The sequence below is a fragment of the Prinia subflava genome, chromosome 1, assembly GCF_021018805.1.
Source record: "Prinia subflava isolate CZ2003 ecotype Zambia chromosome 1, Cam_Psub_1.2, whole genome shotgun sequence".
Taxonomy (NCBI): Eukaryota; Metazoa; Chordata; class Aves; order Passeriformes; family Cisticolidae; genus Prinia; species Prinia subflava.
The window spans coordinates 18,259,001-18,273,979 of record NC_086247.1 but is presented as its reverse complement, the minus strand read 5'-3'; the positions used below and the strand labels follow the sequence as shown (position 1 = coordinate 18,273,979).

Sequence of the window (14,979 nt, the reverse complement as noted above, 5' to 3'; positions counted from 1 at the left end):
ACCAGAAGCTGTAATTGGACAATTAAATCCCAATATGCAAATGGACCAAAACTTATAAAAGTGTAAGACCTTGGGACCAGTTGTCCATTTTGTGACCATTCTTAGCCCACCTTGGGTGTAGCCTTGGACAGGCTCTTGTACTGCCCAGGGTGTACCCTAAAGGCTTTTCAATAAATATCTGCTTTATTCTCTAGCTCTGTCCAGTCTCACTTTCAGGTCAGCCTTCCCAAGGCATCAGTTTTTGGTGGCCTGGAAAGGACTGGATATGTGCTAATGCTTCTCCAGTTACATCAGTGGAGACAGTCCCAGTTATTCATAGCATACAATACCTGTATGCTTTCTTTCCTTGCTCTCCAGGGAACAGGCAAGTAATCATCTCAGATAAATTTCTCCTCAGGCCTGAAGTTTGCACACTCACATGTGCATACTTTAGGCATGAGCCCACATAATGCTGCTTGCCAGATTCTTCCTTCAGAGGAACACGGTGATGGGTGCTCAGTCACGCCTCAGCCCAGCTCAGCTCTCCCAGCATTTGATTTCACACCTGAGAGCAAACAGCTGTGAGCATTAACAGAGCAGCTTTTAGAGGAGGATGGGGGTTTACAGAAACACCTGAACTACTGTACAACCTGTCTAAATTTTGTCTCACACAGAAGCTTTACTGGATTCTTCCAAATATGATGGCAGATGAGAGAGGTAGATGTTTCCTAAAAACTTATTTTCCCGTTGTGGAAATATCAAGTTGTTCTTATATGCACAAGCAATCTTTGATCTTAGGCATGTAGAGACTAAGCACATAGATTACTTCTGTTGAATTTGCTCTCATTTCCTGGGGAAGGAGAGAGTGTTACAAGCATCCTCTGTTATCTGTTTAGGGTAAGTTTCGTCCCTTATTTTCAAAATTTCTGGATACTTGTGTTATTTTTAAAGACCAACCGCCGACATTATCAAAGAGGAGGATGCACAGTAAGTATGTGTAAGGAACACAGTAGTTATGATATTTCTGTTTCAAAATTATAAAAAACATACCCTAATCAAAATGCCTGATGAAAAGACCAACAGTGATCTTCCCCTGTAAAGCCTAGACAAAACCAAAGAACTGCCTGGTTCTAAAAGAAAGATATTTTGTATGCCTACAGGCATTTCAGCCCTTTCACGTAAAAGTACCTTCTGTTGCAAATTAATTGAAAGAGCAGTTTGGTGGAAATTATTCATCAGCAGTGTTGTTTGGTTGAATGATTTACTTATTCTGTGAATTATCTCTGTGTCTTTATGCTCACCAGGGAGAATACAGGGGACCAACAGCAATCCATTGGTGTGTTACCTTCCGTTCCTGACTTAATTTAACGTGTAGCCTGAAGTGCAGTGCTACATGTGCATCTGTTCTTGAGGTCACAAAGCAGGAACCACAATAGTGTGATTTGCCTATGAAAGGAATAATTGCAGTCCCCTAGTCAAGTGTAAATTAAAAAAAAATTATTCCAAATACTGGTCAAAGTTGAACACTTAATAACAAAAAAACCCCTGAGGTTTCTTCAGGCTCTGTGGACTAGCAAATTAACATCTTTCTTTTGGAGTCTTAGCTCAAATACTTTAGATTAAAGCCTTCTTCCCTAATGGAAACCAATATTTGATTCAGGTGCTTAAAAAGCCTTGTTTCTGAGGGGAACTAGATATATAATTTTTAGAGTCACAGGACAAAACATTGGTTGCAAAATCTCTTACATTTTCCTTAGAAGAAATTGGAGATCAACCCACCCTTCCTGGGCAGGATGTTCCTGTGAGCTCAATCCTTCTGTCCAATCAGAAAGTTTTCCTCACAGGCCTCTCTACAGCTCAGATCTTTCAACTCAGCAACTGCAGCAAAGAGGGAAATTATGCCACTGACAAGGATGTTCAGAGCATTTGAAGGTGAGCCCCAGATATAAATCCTTCTACTGCCTGATATGGAGAGAGGCAGGAATCAGACTCCGGTCCTTTTGGGTTGGATATTCATAGAAAAACATGAGTTCATATTCTGATTTCTTTTGCTGGTTGATACACCAATAGCCAGATTCCCTACCAACTTTAATGACACCCAGAGCCACCAACTGCAAAAGTCAGTCTTTGCTGTTCTATGATATATTTAAAATTAAAATGTAAAACATTCTCCTTTACATAGAAAAGGACATAAATCCAGGTCAGTTCTCAGTGTTTTATGTTCTACAAGAATTTAACTATTTGGCTAAAGTACATGTAGAAAGAATATAGACCTACTACTTGAAACATAGATCTTTTTTTCTGATTAAGACTGATTTTCCTAAAATTTTTACCTAGAATAGACTTAGATAAAATAATCCACAGGAAATTAATTTTATTGGATATAATACTGTGGTAGAAGTTATGAACAGCAACTTTTTCTATTGAGATTTTGTGGAGCTCTGATTAACTTCTACATCCTTTTTGAAATAAGCCTGCCAATCAAAGGGACTAGAAAAAAAATGGCCTGGAAGGGATGTAATCTACACACCAAGAGGCAAAGACAAAAAAGATGCAGGGAATGCACCAAATTTTCATTTTACAAGTTTCTGTGAAAAGTCTAGTATTATCACTTTGCCAGAACAATCATAACACATCTGCATTCAGTCAAAAGAAGGATGAAACTCATCCTTCAACAAGCTAATAGTCAATTATGTTGGTGAAATGCCTATCTTTCAGTTTAGCTGTAAACTGGGAAAACACATTTAAGAGCTTGGATTGTTATTGTTTGAGTTCCACTTTAAAACAGTTGTTTTAGATGTCTATTTGAAAGGAGAATGTGACAAATGCAGGGATGTTTCCAAAACGTGTTTCATTCTAAATGAGAAATTGAGTCCCAAGAGTGAGAAATCTCAATTTTGCAGCTTCTGCATTCTCACCCGTGTTTTATTTTTCAGGAATGACAACATTCATGTTTTATTTTTCATGAATGATAACATTCAATGCCATGAGTTCTTTCAGCAATCATCCAACTTAGCTTAACTTTTTGGCCAGAGTTTGACTCTAACAGGAGCAGGAGAGGCCAAAAACGATATTAACCAAAGCAAGCAGCCCAGTTTTCCAGCATGCAGGATTACCTTGTTGGTACTTGTTCTGGAGAGAATAAACAGTATGAAAAGAAGCAGAGAGCAAAACATGAACAATATAGATGTTTTTGACATGGACAACAGCAAGATTTATAGCATAGGCAACCTTGCTTGGAAGCTACAGAATACCCAGCTAAGAGCAAACACTTTAAATGCAGTAAATGGAACAAACCCTAAGACACTGACAACATTCTTTTAAAACCTGGTGAAAGACAACACAAAGTTGCATTTCAGTTGAAGCTATAGGAAATTAAAAGCTCACCATGACTATGTCAACCTATCACAGGTATCACAAGCTCAGATTTTGTGAAAAATTAACCCTTAAAATACACTGTTTTCTCTGAAATGGAGTTAGAATGTCGAGTTCTTACTCCTATAGGACCAATTGATTATGTATCTGTATTACTACATGCATTTTCAGGAATTAAGTTAAATACTGATGAATACTTTGATAGCAAGATGGCCATATTGGACTTCCATCTATCTAGGTCCCTTCAGTCCCTAAAAACATGTCAGCTTCCTTACATTCAGCCTAGTTATTCACTCATTCCTAGCAGCTAAGGTTTAGGTACTGGATGACAGATATAGCAGAAAAAAAAGGCATAAGCCACCAGAAATCTGAAGTATAAGAGGTAAATAAACAGCTTTGCAGCCATGGAAAGGGAGAGGCACAGAGAGACAGTCTGGAATTAGGAATTGCAAGTATTTCTTATTTAAGAAGGTGATTTATAAATAAAATGTCTCTTATATTTTACAGTGTACTTTTCTCCCCACACCTATTATTTATTTTTGCAAACAGCTTCTGGTTTCACATTCCATATGTGTATACGAGACAGAGTCTTGGCTTTCTGTGTGACATTCTGGCAACATCCCCATAATACCAAAATTCATCATTAACTAACTAGAAACCTCAATCAACTGGTCAAAATTATTTTAAGAGACCAATCAGCTTCTTCCCAACTGTACATATCATTTTTAATTAGGAAACAAGAAGCCAGACAACACAAATAAATAGCAGTGAGGCAAGAGGCTAGCTATGGTTTGTGAGCAGCTTTCATAGAATCACACCAGAGAGGCAGACCAGCTGCACAGCACGAAATAGCCTCACTGCATCCACGTGTCACACGTCTTGGATGAAATATAGGATGCTCTCATCTTATACTTAGCAAGCTGTCATAAATTTTACATGGGAGAAACATTTATCAAAAATTGGCTCTGATTAATTGGCCTGCTAGACTCAAGTCATTAATAGAAGTTAGAGCCAGTATATTTGAACAGAGTTGGAAAATAGAGATAGGAATCCATGTCCTGGGGACTAGGGTATTCTTAGTACCAAGGCACAGGCATTGTACTGCCTGTCTCTAACCAGCCCTGTGGTGCAGATGTCCCCATGCCTCACTGCAGTCACAGGGAAGGAGTGCTACCTTCCCTTCAGAGAATCTCTCTAGCCCTTTTGTACAACTTGCTCTGGCACATGTGCCCAAGGCTGGGTGTAAAACTCACTCCACAGGATGCTGTGGGACTTTGGTTCCCCGAAAAAGCAAGCAGAGCTACACTTTTTGAGATTGGCACCTATAGCAGGTGGCTGGAATACAGCTCCCATTCTTCTATTCACACTGAAATTATCAAAATGCCCAATCACTATAGCTGTAAAAATGGAGATAATGGAACTACAAATATCTTTCGTTTCCTCTAATACCAGTCAACATATAAATCCTGTAGCTACTATATTGAATACAAATGTTTAAAAGTGTAATGAGATTTGCAGCCAGTTCTTCAGCCACTTCTGTGAACACAGTACAGTGTAGGACCTGTGACACTCCAGCAATACTTCTTCTGTATCCCTTGGAAAACCAGCTCTGAAAAATGAGCACCAGAGCTTGGACTGTGTCCTCAGGAACATGTGTGCTTAGGCACCAGGTCACTGGAGCACCAGTAGCCTGAGAGCTTCATTGCAGCTCATGTTATATGAATAGAACACAAAATGGTTTGAAGTATAATATTTAAAAATGAACTTTTTTTCACTGTGTACAGCACTTACTGTACATCTCACATACATTAACCCAGGGCATTCAAATGACCCAGTGCCTCCAATAGCATGTAACTCAAAGAAGAACTCTTAATTCACTTTTGTCATCATAAACCCATCAGCACACTACTGGACATTTACCTTCTGTATGCCAATAAAAATGTTGTTTAAACTGTTAACTGCCTGTTTAAAGCAGTAATTAATCCCCAAGATCAACACCTCAAAAATTACTGCCACAGGGCATAGATAAATATTAACCTTGGCTCTTGGGGAGTGTTGGGCTCATGACCTGGAAAGGGATCACTCTTGGTAGTTTAGGGTTTTCTCCCCTGGTTTGCCATTAAGATGTTGTATAATTATTAGAAGAAAAAAAAAAAGTCAGAACCACTATTCTATTTTTAGCATCCTTGATGCAATCTTCTTACTCAGAATGGGGAGTTTCCAACTGCAACTTTCTCTGCGTATTTCCTGTGAAATAATTACACCCCATCCTTTGGATCAGATAAAAATAATCTTGGTGAAATGATGAAGACTGAGTGGGACATGACTTGAGGAAATTCACATTTTTCCCTCTAAAAGGATGACCACCCCTCTCATGTTTGGAGACTGTGCTCAGCAGATGCCCACTGAACATTTATCAGCCACACATGACCAGGTAGGGCCCAGAGCAAGAGCCTGGTTTGTGGCACTGAGTTAATTTGATCTGTAACTGCTGGAACAAGAGAACAGGAGGCAGAGAAGAAACACAATAAGCAGGACAGTAGATAGCTCTGTATTCAAGTATTACTGTTGATAAAGTACTTTACAGCCCTTGCATAAAAGGTAAAAAAAAAAATCAGGTGTTTATATAACATCATGTATTCAGTCATTTCAGTAATTTATACAACACTGTTATTGTACTTTATAAAAAGTACCATCTGGCCAATAATAATTTTTATATAGAAAGTCATTATTTTAAAACAAGTGGCTAAATGAGGACAAATTTAACCATCAAAATTCTAAGCACAGTTTTGAAGATGTAAACCAGATCCAGGCAAGCCAGGCTTTGTAAATTTTTTTTCCCATGATACAATCTTGCTCTTTGGATTCTGAAGTGTATAAAAGAAATATCCTTTACACAGATTTTTCATCTGCCCTAGCCACACACACATCCAAGTCTGAAGTGAACTCATTCCCTACCTGACATGATACTATAAAAGTGGCTGGGTCCACTAATAAGGGATGTCACTGTAGAGTGCAGTGACAGCTGATATGGCTCTGCCTACTCCACCCTTAATTTATCTGCTTCTGCAAGTTCTCTATTTATCACTTGATATTTTTAAGTACTTTTTTTTATAAATATGGAATCATCACTCTGCATGCTGCCATAGGCAATAAGCAAGTATAAACTCACCATTCCTAAAATATACTTTAATATAGTTGGACATGCAAAGCAAGGCTGTGCATCTGAAGGCACCCTCTGCCCACTCCTCTGGAGGCAGAGAGGCTTTCAGGCTTTGTCTAATACAGTAGAAGCAGTCAGAGAGGTCTATAGAAACAGAGGAATTCTGAGGAAGTTGTAAGGTCATTATTATGTTGCCATCATACTGTATTTCTTGCTTTTTTGAAATAAATTACACATACCATTTATGTTCTGCTGGGGCCTATCAATGTGTGAGGTACAAGCATTAGGACGTACCACTTTTTCTACCCTGTGCCATTCATCACAGAAAAAATCCATATCTCTCTTCCAAAACTTCTGTAGCAGGCACTATCAACAGTTTATATTTTGAAAGTTATTTTGTGCTTTCCATTTTAAATCTACCTATGATAGGTAAGATTTTATATTTTCAACAGCATAAGAAAGGTCCTGAAGACTTGAATGGGAACATAAGCAAATATAACTCAGAGCAGAAGTGATATTAAATACTCTAAAACAAGGCAATCTCTCAATTAATAAAATGTGAAGGAAACAAGACATCATAATAGTTACTATTTTCATTAAATAGTTACTGAAGATTATCCCATTCTCTCTGTTTTCTGCAACACTTTTAAAGTTTAAACTTCTTTTCCTCAGCCTTTGTCAGTGTATCTTTCTCCCATAGCATTTACCAGAATTAGGTCCTATGAAGTACATCATTCCTAAAAGTGCAGGACCTCAGAAGAAAGGGGGGATCTAAAACCTGAAGAAGCACAGGAATATTTGCTTATAGACTCTTAATAGAAAAATAAACTCTTTCTCTTATACTTTTTATCATGTCTTTTCAATTCGCACACAAGTAAAACATTTAGCTAAGAATATGCAAAGATGAGAAGGGGCATCACTGTTGCACCAGAGATTAGACAAAACAAATAATATTTGAATTTAGTAGACAGATCAGTAGTGATGGGGAGATTTCAGCTGTACAGTGCAGTCCTCTTTATTGACACAATGTAAAAGACTCAGTTCAGACTGTGATCCACATAATTTACAGAAGACAACCATGTAGTAGCAGACATCTATAGATCTACTCTGAGTCAGTTTTCAGTCAAACCATGGTGATGCAAGGTTCTAGAGCAGCAGTTTTGAAGCTGCCTGTACTAAATGGTTTAGAATGCCTTGGCACAACACAGGCTCCCGCAAATAATTGGAACTCCCTCTGCACACTGACAAAATTTCATGACAAGTTCAAGATCTCGGTCCATGTGCTGTATGAACATTGCCCAAGATATCTAACTGATCTACTAAAGATCACAGGTGATAAACGTCGTCAAGTGTAAGGGAGCTCAAAGCAAAGAGACCTTCTTTTCAGGGAAACCAGCTGGTTGCTTGTGTTTAGATGGAAAGTACCTTGCAAGTTTCTAATTCCAGATGGAAGGCACATTTTTCTACAAAGTATTTAAGTAATATAAATACATGCATGGCCTTTCTCTTTGATTTTGGGGTTTTTTTCTTTGGGTTGTTAATTTTTTGTTTGTTTGTTTGGGGCGGTTTTTTGTTTCTCTGTTATGCTTTAAAGCCCACTTGTTTGTCAAAAGCCCTGTGCAAATGCTACTTATATGTCACAAAGGCAGAAGACAAGTACTATGATTCCCCAGTCTAAACAACACTGATGATGTGGAACATGCCTTAAGAAAGGAGAAAGAAACAACTTAGAGAAAGGAAATATAATTAGGCTGTGATTTTAGGATAGGTTCTATTATAATAAACTTGTGTATTTTCATATACATAAATATTTCCTCAGATGAGTGAAAAATATAAGTGTTAGATGAAATTGGAGGTCAGGAAGCTACTGGGAAAGTTGGGCTGAGATTCATGTCTAATCTCCCATGGTGGGAAACTTCTACTGATGGGGGTTTATAACAGGAGAAGGGGGTTTAGAATTATGTTGCCTGTGCATATCAGCATCTCTATATGCAGATGAATTTTATAGCAAAGTAGTTCTCATTAACATTAAATCACTACCACCCTTTTGTTTCAAAAAGATAAAGGAAAACTGAAGTGAGAATATGATGCTTGTGGGTATTTTGGCCTAGAAAAAAACATGTGCTTTGTCGTACAAGAGTCTACCTTAACTCTTTCCTAAGCAACAAACATGGAAGTTTTGTGCTAAATTGAATATGATAGGAAAATCATTATTAGAATCCAAACAAAAAGAGAAATCCAGTAACAGAAAGCTGCAGTCCATTGTTTATCTCTTCAGCTCCATGCTACTGCTCTACATTTAGGCACTGCTCTGATTTAATAAGAGTGATTTTGCTGTGCTACTAGCCAAAGAAAAGGACAAAGATCACCCATGATGGGACCTCTTACACAGATTCTACTACTAGTAAAAAAAGTCATTAAGTAGTATAAAAAAGATAAAGGTAGGTAAGCTGCATTTAAGCAGATGCAAAATTGAACAAGATACTCATAGAATATTTTTTATGTTTATGTAAGATTTAAGTGATGCACTGGAGGCATATTTATAATTTTACTCTTGAAAAGAAATAACTCAAAATCAAATCCCCTCTAGAATATCTGTAGGAGAGGCTACTTCATAAAACATTAGTTTCCCATGCACTTATCTATACAAGCTTTTGGAATATGTTTCAAACCACAGGAAGTCCCTGTGACTGCAGCAAAGCAAAGTCTAGATTGTCAGAAGTTAGTTTGATCTTTACAGCACTGTCACTAGTAGATTTTTGCTGTACATTTGAATCATAGAATCGTTTAGGTTGGAAAAAACCTTCTAGGAATGTAAAGGTATCCTTGTACTATCAACTCCAGCACTAAACCCCGTCCCTGTGTGCCCTGTCCACACGTCTTCTGTACACATCCAGGCACTGTGACTCAGCCACCTCTCGGGGCAGCCTGTTCTAATGCTCGACACTACATTCAGTGAACAAAGTTTACCTAACATCCCATCTAAACCTCCACTGGTGCAACATGAAACCATTTCCTCTCATCCTATTTCTTGTTACCTGGGAGAAGAAACTGAGTTCCACCTCTCTACAGCCTCCGTTTAGGTAGTTGTAGGGAGCAATAAGATCCTTTCTGAACCTGCTTTTCTCCAGACTAAACACCTCCAGCTCCCTCAGCCACTGCCCATGAGACCTGAAATAGATGTTTGAAATTGCTGTTACACGCTGATCCAAGAAGGCGGGGGCGTGTGTTGGTTTATTGAGAGATGTTAGGACGGTGACAGAGCGATTCTTCCCCGCGGTGCGGGCACCCCCAGGGCCGATCCGCCTCTGCCGAGGCTCCTCAGCTGCGCGACCGGAGCCGCCTCCGCCCCCGCGCATGCGCGGCCCCGCGAGCCCCGGGCGGAGCGCGGGCGCCCCCTGCCGGCCGCGCCGCGCACTGCGCAGGGCCGGGGCGGGCACGGCAGCGGCACCGGGACAAATCCCCACCGGCACCGGGACAAATCCCCATCGGAACCGGGGCACATCCCCATCGGAACCGGGACAAATCCCCATCGGAACCGGGACAAATCCCTACCAGGGCAGATCCGCACCGGGGCAAATGCCCATCGGAACCGGGACAAATCCCCACCAAACCGGGACAAATCCCCACCGGCACCGGGACAAATCCCCATCGGAACCGGGACAAATCCCCATCGGAACCGGGACAAAGCCCAACCGGGACAAATCCCTACCAGGGCAGATCCGCACCGGGACAAATCCCCACCGGCACCGGGACAAATCCCCATCGGAACCGGGGCACATCCCCACCGATACCGGGGCACATCCCCATCGGAACCGGGACAAATCCCCACCGGAACCGGGGCAAATCCCCATCGGAACCGGGACAAATCCCCACCGGAACCGGGACAAATCGGGACAAATCCCCATCGGAACCGGGACAAATCCCAACCGGGACAAATCCCTACCAGGGCAGATCCGCACCGGGGCAAATCCCCATCGGAACTGGGACAAATCCCCACCGGCACCGGGACAAATCCCCATCGGAACCGGGACAAATCCCTACCAGGGCAAATCCACACCGGGGCAAATCCCCATCGGCACCGGGACAAATCCCCACCAAACCGGGACAAATCCCTACCAGGGCAAATCCACACCGGGGCAAATCCCCATCGGCACCGGGACAAATCCCCACCAAACCGGGACAAATCCCCACCGGCACGGGACAAATCCCCATCGGAACCGGGGCAAATCCCCACCGGCACCGGGACAAATCCCCACCGGCACCGGGACAAATCCCCATCGGAACCGGGGCACATCCCCACCGGTACCGGGGCACATCCCCACCGATATCGGGCCAAATCCCCACCGGCACCGGGGCACATGCCCATCGCTGCCGTGGCAGCCCCGCGCCGGAACACGAGGGGCTCGCTGACGGTGTTTTGGGGTGCTCCCCAGAATCCGCAGTTTCTGCAGTCCAGCTGACCGCGCCTGCCGCCAGTAAAGGAGTGAGAGCACGGGGCACGGGCCAGCCTGGGCACGGGGCAAGGAGGCACAGGCCCCGTCCTGTGCTTAACCCTTCCTTCAGTGAATGTAGCGAGTGTACCCTAGCGTCCACCAGGCCAGTTCCTGACTAGCTGCAAGTGTCACAAGCAAACCACTAGTAAAATATATCCTTTTCATGACCCGCAAAGCGCATAGGAAATTAATCCTTTCTTTTGCTGTGTATTTTCCCTAATTTTCTCTCATTTTCTAAACAAAGTTAAAAAGAGGAATAGAGATGTATATTCAGGTTGCCACTGAAACCTACGTGTTGGCTTGCAGCTCATTAAAGTTTTCTACATGTAATTGCCAACTAAGAGATGTTACTGACTGAAGTGGAACAAGATGCCTGGAGAAGCTGAAGATGCCCCAACCTTGAAATTGTTCAAGAACCAGCTGGATGGGGCTTTGAGCAACCTGGTCCAGTGGAAGGTGTCATTGACCATGGAAGAGAGATTGGAACTAGAAGAATTTTAAGGTCCCTTCTTTCTCCACACATTCTGTGATTCTGTGAAATTCTATAAAAGTAAAGAAGTATTCTCCACTTCAATTATTTTCACACTACTACATACTTCATTATCAAAAGTATTTCAACTATTTTTCCCTCCACAATATTCAAAGAAAATTTTCTAAAAGTTCAAATTAATCATTATACCAGAATGTGATTTCGTGATTAGAGACTGTCTTAACAAACATATTATTCATAAATGAAGGGGAAAAAAAAACAACAAACTGAGCCCCTCACTCAATCCAGTCAATGTCATATTTCAGGCATTAGCAAAGGCTTTTGTGTTAAAAATGCCCTGTACCAATGAGAAATCAGCTTCACAGCAGGGGGGAAATCTTGAAGTCATTAAAGTTAATGAAAATTTTTTCATGGAACTAGGATTTTGCCTAAAAATATTTATGCTACTTTTTCAGTAACTCTCTGACTGTGCAATCTTACAACACACTGTACTGCAGCCTTGGTAAAAGGATCTGGGCTTGGACCCAAGCCTTGATCCCTTATCAGACTAATTCTTCTTGTTTCAGTCAGCTGTAAACAATTGATACCATCACTGGAAAGTGCAAGAAATCTGTTATAAATAATATTATCTGTCCTTGGAGAAATGTCATTCTCCCCTTTACACATAACGCTGACCTATATGTAATCTTAAACTCGGTGTGGCGACGTTAGCATTTCAGAGTGCTCAAAACTCGGAGCCCATACTGCTGTGTGTGGTGTGACAAACACATGCAGTCCTCTCCTTCCTAAAGAAAGAAAGGTCTCGAGCTCCAGTTCTGCAGCACCACACGCCTACACAGGTCACCAGTGAAGGGACACGAGGTGTGGGATGTTTGGGAACAAGAACTGGCCCAAACAGACAGATTGCTTCAGACTGGCTGAAAGCACTTGAGCAACAGCAGAGAACTCTTAATGTCCTGACAGTTTAACAATGGCAGCATTCATGCACATTTGTACAGGATTCTGCTGTGGCTTCTTTATTCTTGTAACTTTCATAAAGATTCAAAAATCTTTTAACTATGATGGTTTATATTTCCTATCAGGTGCAAAATGAAACAAATTTAGTCACTGAGAGAAAAAGCAGAAACAGGGTAAATTATATTTAGGTATATATCACCTGATAGCTTTAATGTTAACTGAAATGCTCAAGTAAACAGTGGTGCTGGTGCCAATGTAAATTTGCACCACTGAAACCTTCACAAATACGAGTGAGAGAGGAAGTGTGTCTGAAGGGTATCAGTATGAGTCAGTCTATGCCAGGATGATTTGCTATGCAAGGCATAGTAACTACCAAAATAGCTGTTTCTTAATAGTGTAGGGAACACATGCAAGGTCTACTTGCATGGTAAATTATTTCAAATTTTTCATAGTAATTTAGCAAAGAAAGTGAACAATTTGTTTGTATGAAGGACTCGTTAGGAAGAATGAAGCTCTACTTCTACAGTGTAGGCTAAAGCTCTTCTGACCCTCTAGTTGTGTGCATCTATCATAGAACCACAGAATATGCTGACCCTCCTGCCTTTTCCTTGAGTCCTGTCACTGGTCTCAAGACTACAGAGATCAGTTCCTGCCCCTCCTCTTCCCCTCACGAAGAAGTTGTAGACTGCAATGAGGTCTCCCCTCAGTTTTCTGTTCTCCAGGCTGCACAGACCAAGTGATCTCAGCTCCTCCTCATACAGCTTCCCTTCACAGCCCTTCATCATCTTTGTTGCTCTCCTTCGGATGCTCCCTAATAGTTTAATATCTTTCTTATATAGTTGTGCCCAAAACTGCACACAGGATGTAAGGTGAGGCCACCCCAGGGCATTACTCAGCTTTAGTGATAGGGTCAGCATATAGAGATTTAAAAAGCAGAACTAGAAAATATTCATAATTTAGATGTGTTTTAACTTCTTACAGTCTGAAATAGCGCAGTTCCCCATATATGACAAACATGAACAAATCTACATTTTAGAAGTTCAAGAAATAATGGGAGCTATTAAAAAGCCCCAAACCATAAATATGAAAGAGAGAAAGAAAAAGTACAAAGGAGACAAGGATTTGTTTATAAAATTTTTATTCATTTCCACCTAATTTTTATAAGTTTTTTCAAATCCTCAGTATTATCATGTTTAAGTGATGCCAAACAGATATACTGTATATGACAATGCAAGAATGGATTCCCTCATGGTAGTTATGTGTGTAGGACACAACTATCACACCAAAAGACATTATATAGTGGTTTTAAATATGTATCTTCTTCTCATTAAATGTAAGCCTTGAAAATCATAAATATATATTTTACTACTTTCACTGCACATTAGATCTTACTATTTGTATTTTTATGAAGGCCAGACTGCATTATATATTGTTTAACATACTAGCAAACAACATTTTTGACATTCTAGCATACTTTAAAAGTCAATTCTTTAACAGTGCTATCTGAAAAATACTTATAGGAAACCAGAATTTTGAGTACCTAACTTCTCTATAAAACTGGGTTTTCTAAAAAAGAAAGACAAAGGATATAGAGTGTTTAAATATTTAAATTGTAAACTTCCAATTCTCATGTTTTTCTAACACTTACAGTGTTTGCAACACTGGCAGAAGACCACAGACAAATAGACTTCTGTGAAATAACTCTATTAATATAGAGAGTAGCCCTGAGAAACCACCTGAACAAAACAAAAAAGTCAGTCATAATTTCACTTTCATGTTCACCCTTATCTTGAAGTTAGGGATATTTTGAAAAATGAATGATTGAATTACTAAAGAAAAAGCTTTGATTATTTGCATGTCACTATAGTTACTTTGTTTCTTGGTTTCTCTGTTAGGAAGGTAGAACTGATCACCTGGATGATTACAGAAATTTCTTTATTTGAAAGAAGGGAGGCAAGTACCATATGTATTTTTTAAAACATCCAAAACCAAACATCAGAACTATCTTCTCTAATTACTTTCAAACACATTTGGTCTGAGAAGTAACTAGTACACAGTCTGGTTATACATATATATATGTATATGTGCCTTTATCTGTCATTTATGCAAACATAAATATATTCCAAAATATACAGATACATATGCAAACATATGTATCTAAATAAAATTGGATATGATATATAATGGTATTTTGTATATATAGTTACATACTTATGTACAATGGAGATATAGATATAAATTCTTTGGCTTTGCATCTCTGTTGGCATCTTTGTGGGTTTTTATAGCCTGTGGTTTGTCATTTCTGCAGCTCCTTATTGAACCCCTCTCTCAGGAGGAAGGGGACAGTTTCTCAGGAATTTCAAAAGCAGCCTTCAGTGAAGACCAAATCTCAAGTGGAGCTACAGAACCCTTGTGGCCCCCAGCCCTTCAGTTTGCCTGGTAGCACCTGTAGGCTGAGCATCCTGAATGAGCTAGCACCCAGTTTAAAGCATGTAATTGTTTCATTTTGGAACAGTCTG

General features: G+C 40.3%; 1 protein-coding gene across 3 annotated transcripts in view; it reads right to left on the bottom strand.

The window, feature by feature from the left end:
• Positions 1-11,213, bottom strand: part of ANGPT1 (angiopoietin 1) — a 168,491-nt gene extending 157,278 nt beyond the window's left edge. Inside the window, exons 1-2 of one of the 3 annotated variants that reach the window (XM_063389306.1) lie at positions 10,843-11,213; positions 9,556-9,688 (exon numbers count right to left, since the gene is read on the bottom strand). The gene's annotated coding sequence lies outside the window, so the exon portion shown is untranslated. The remainder of the gene's footprint in view (positions 1-9,555; positions 9,689-10,842) is intronic. The other 2 variants (XM_063389264.1, XM_063389192.1) reach the window with 2 other exon arrangements.
• Positions 11,214-14,979: the final 3,766 nt, after the last annotated feature.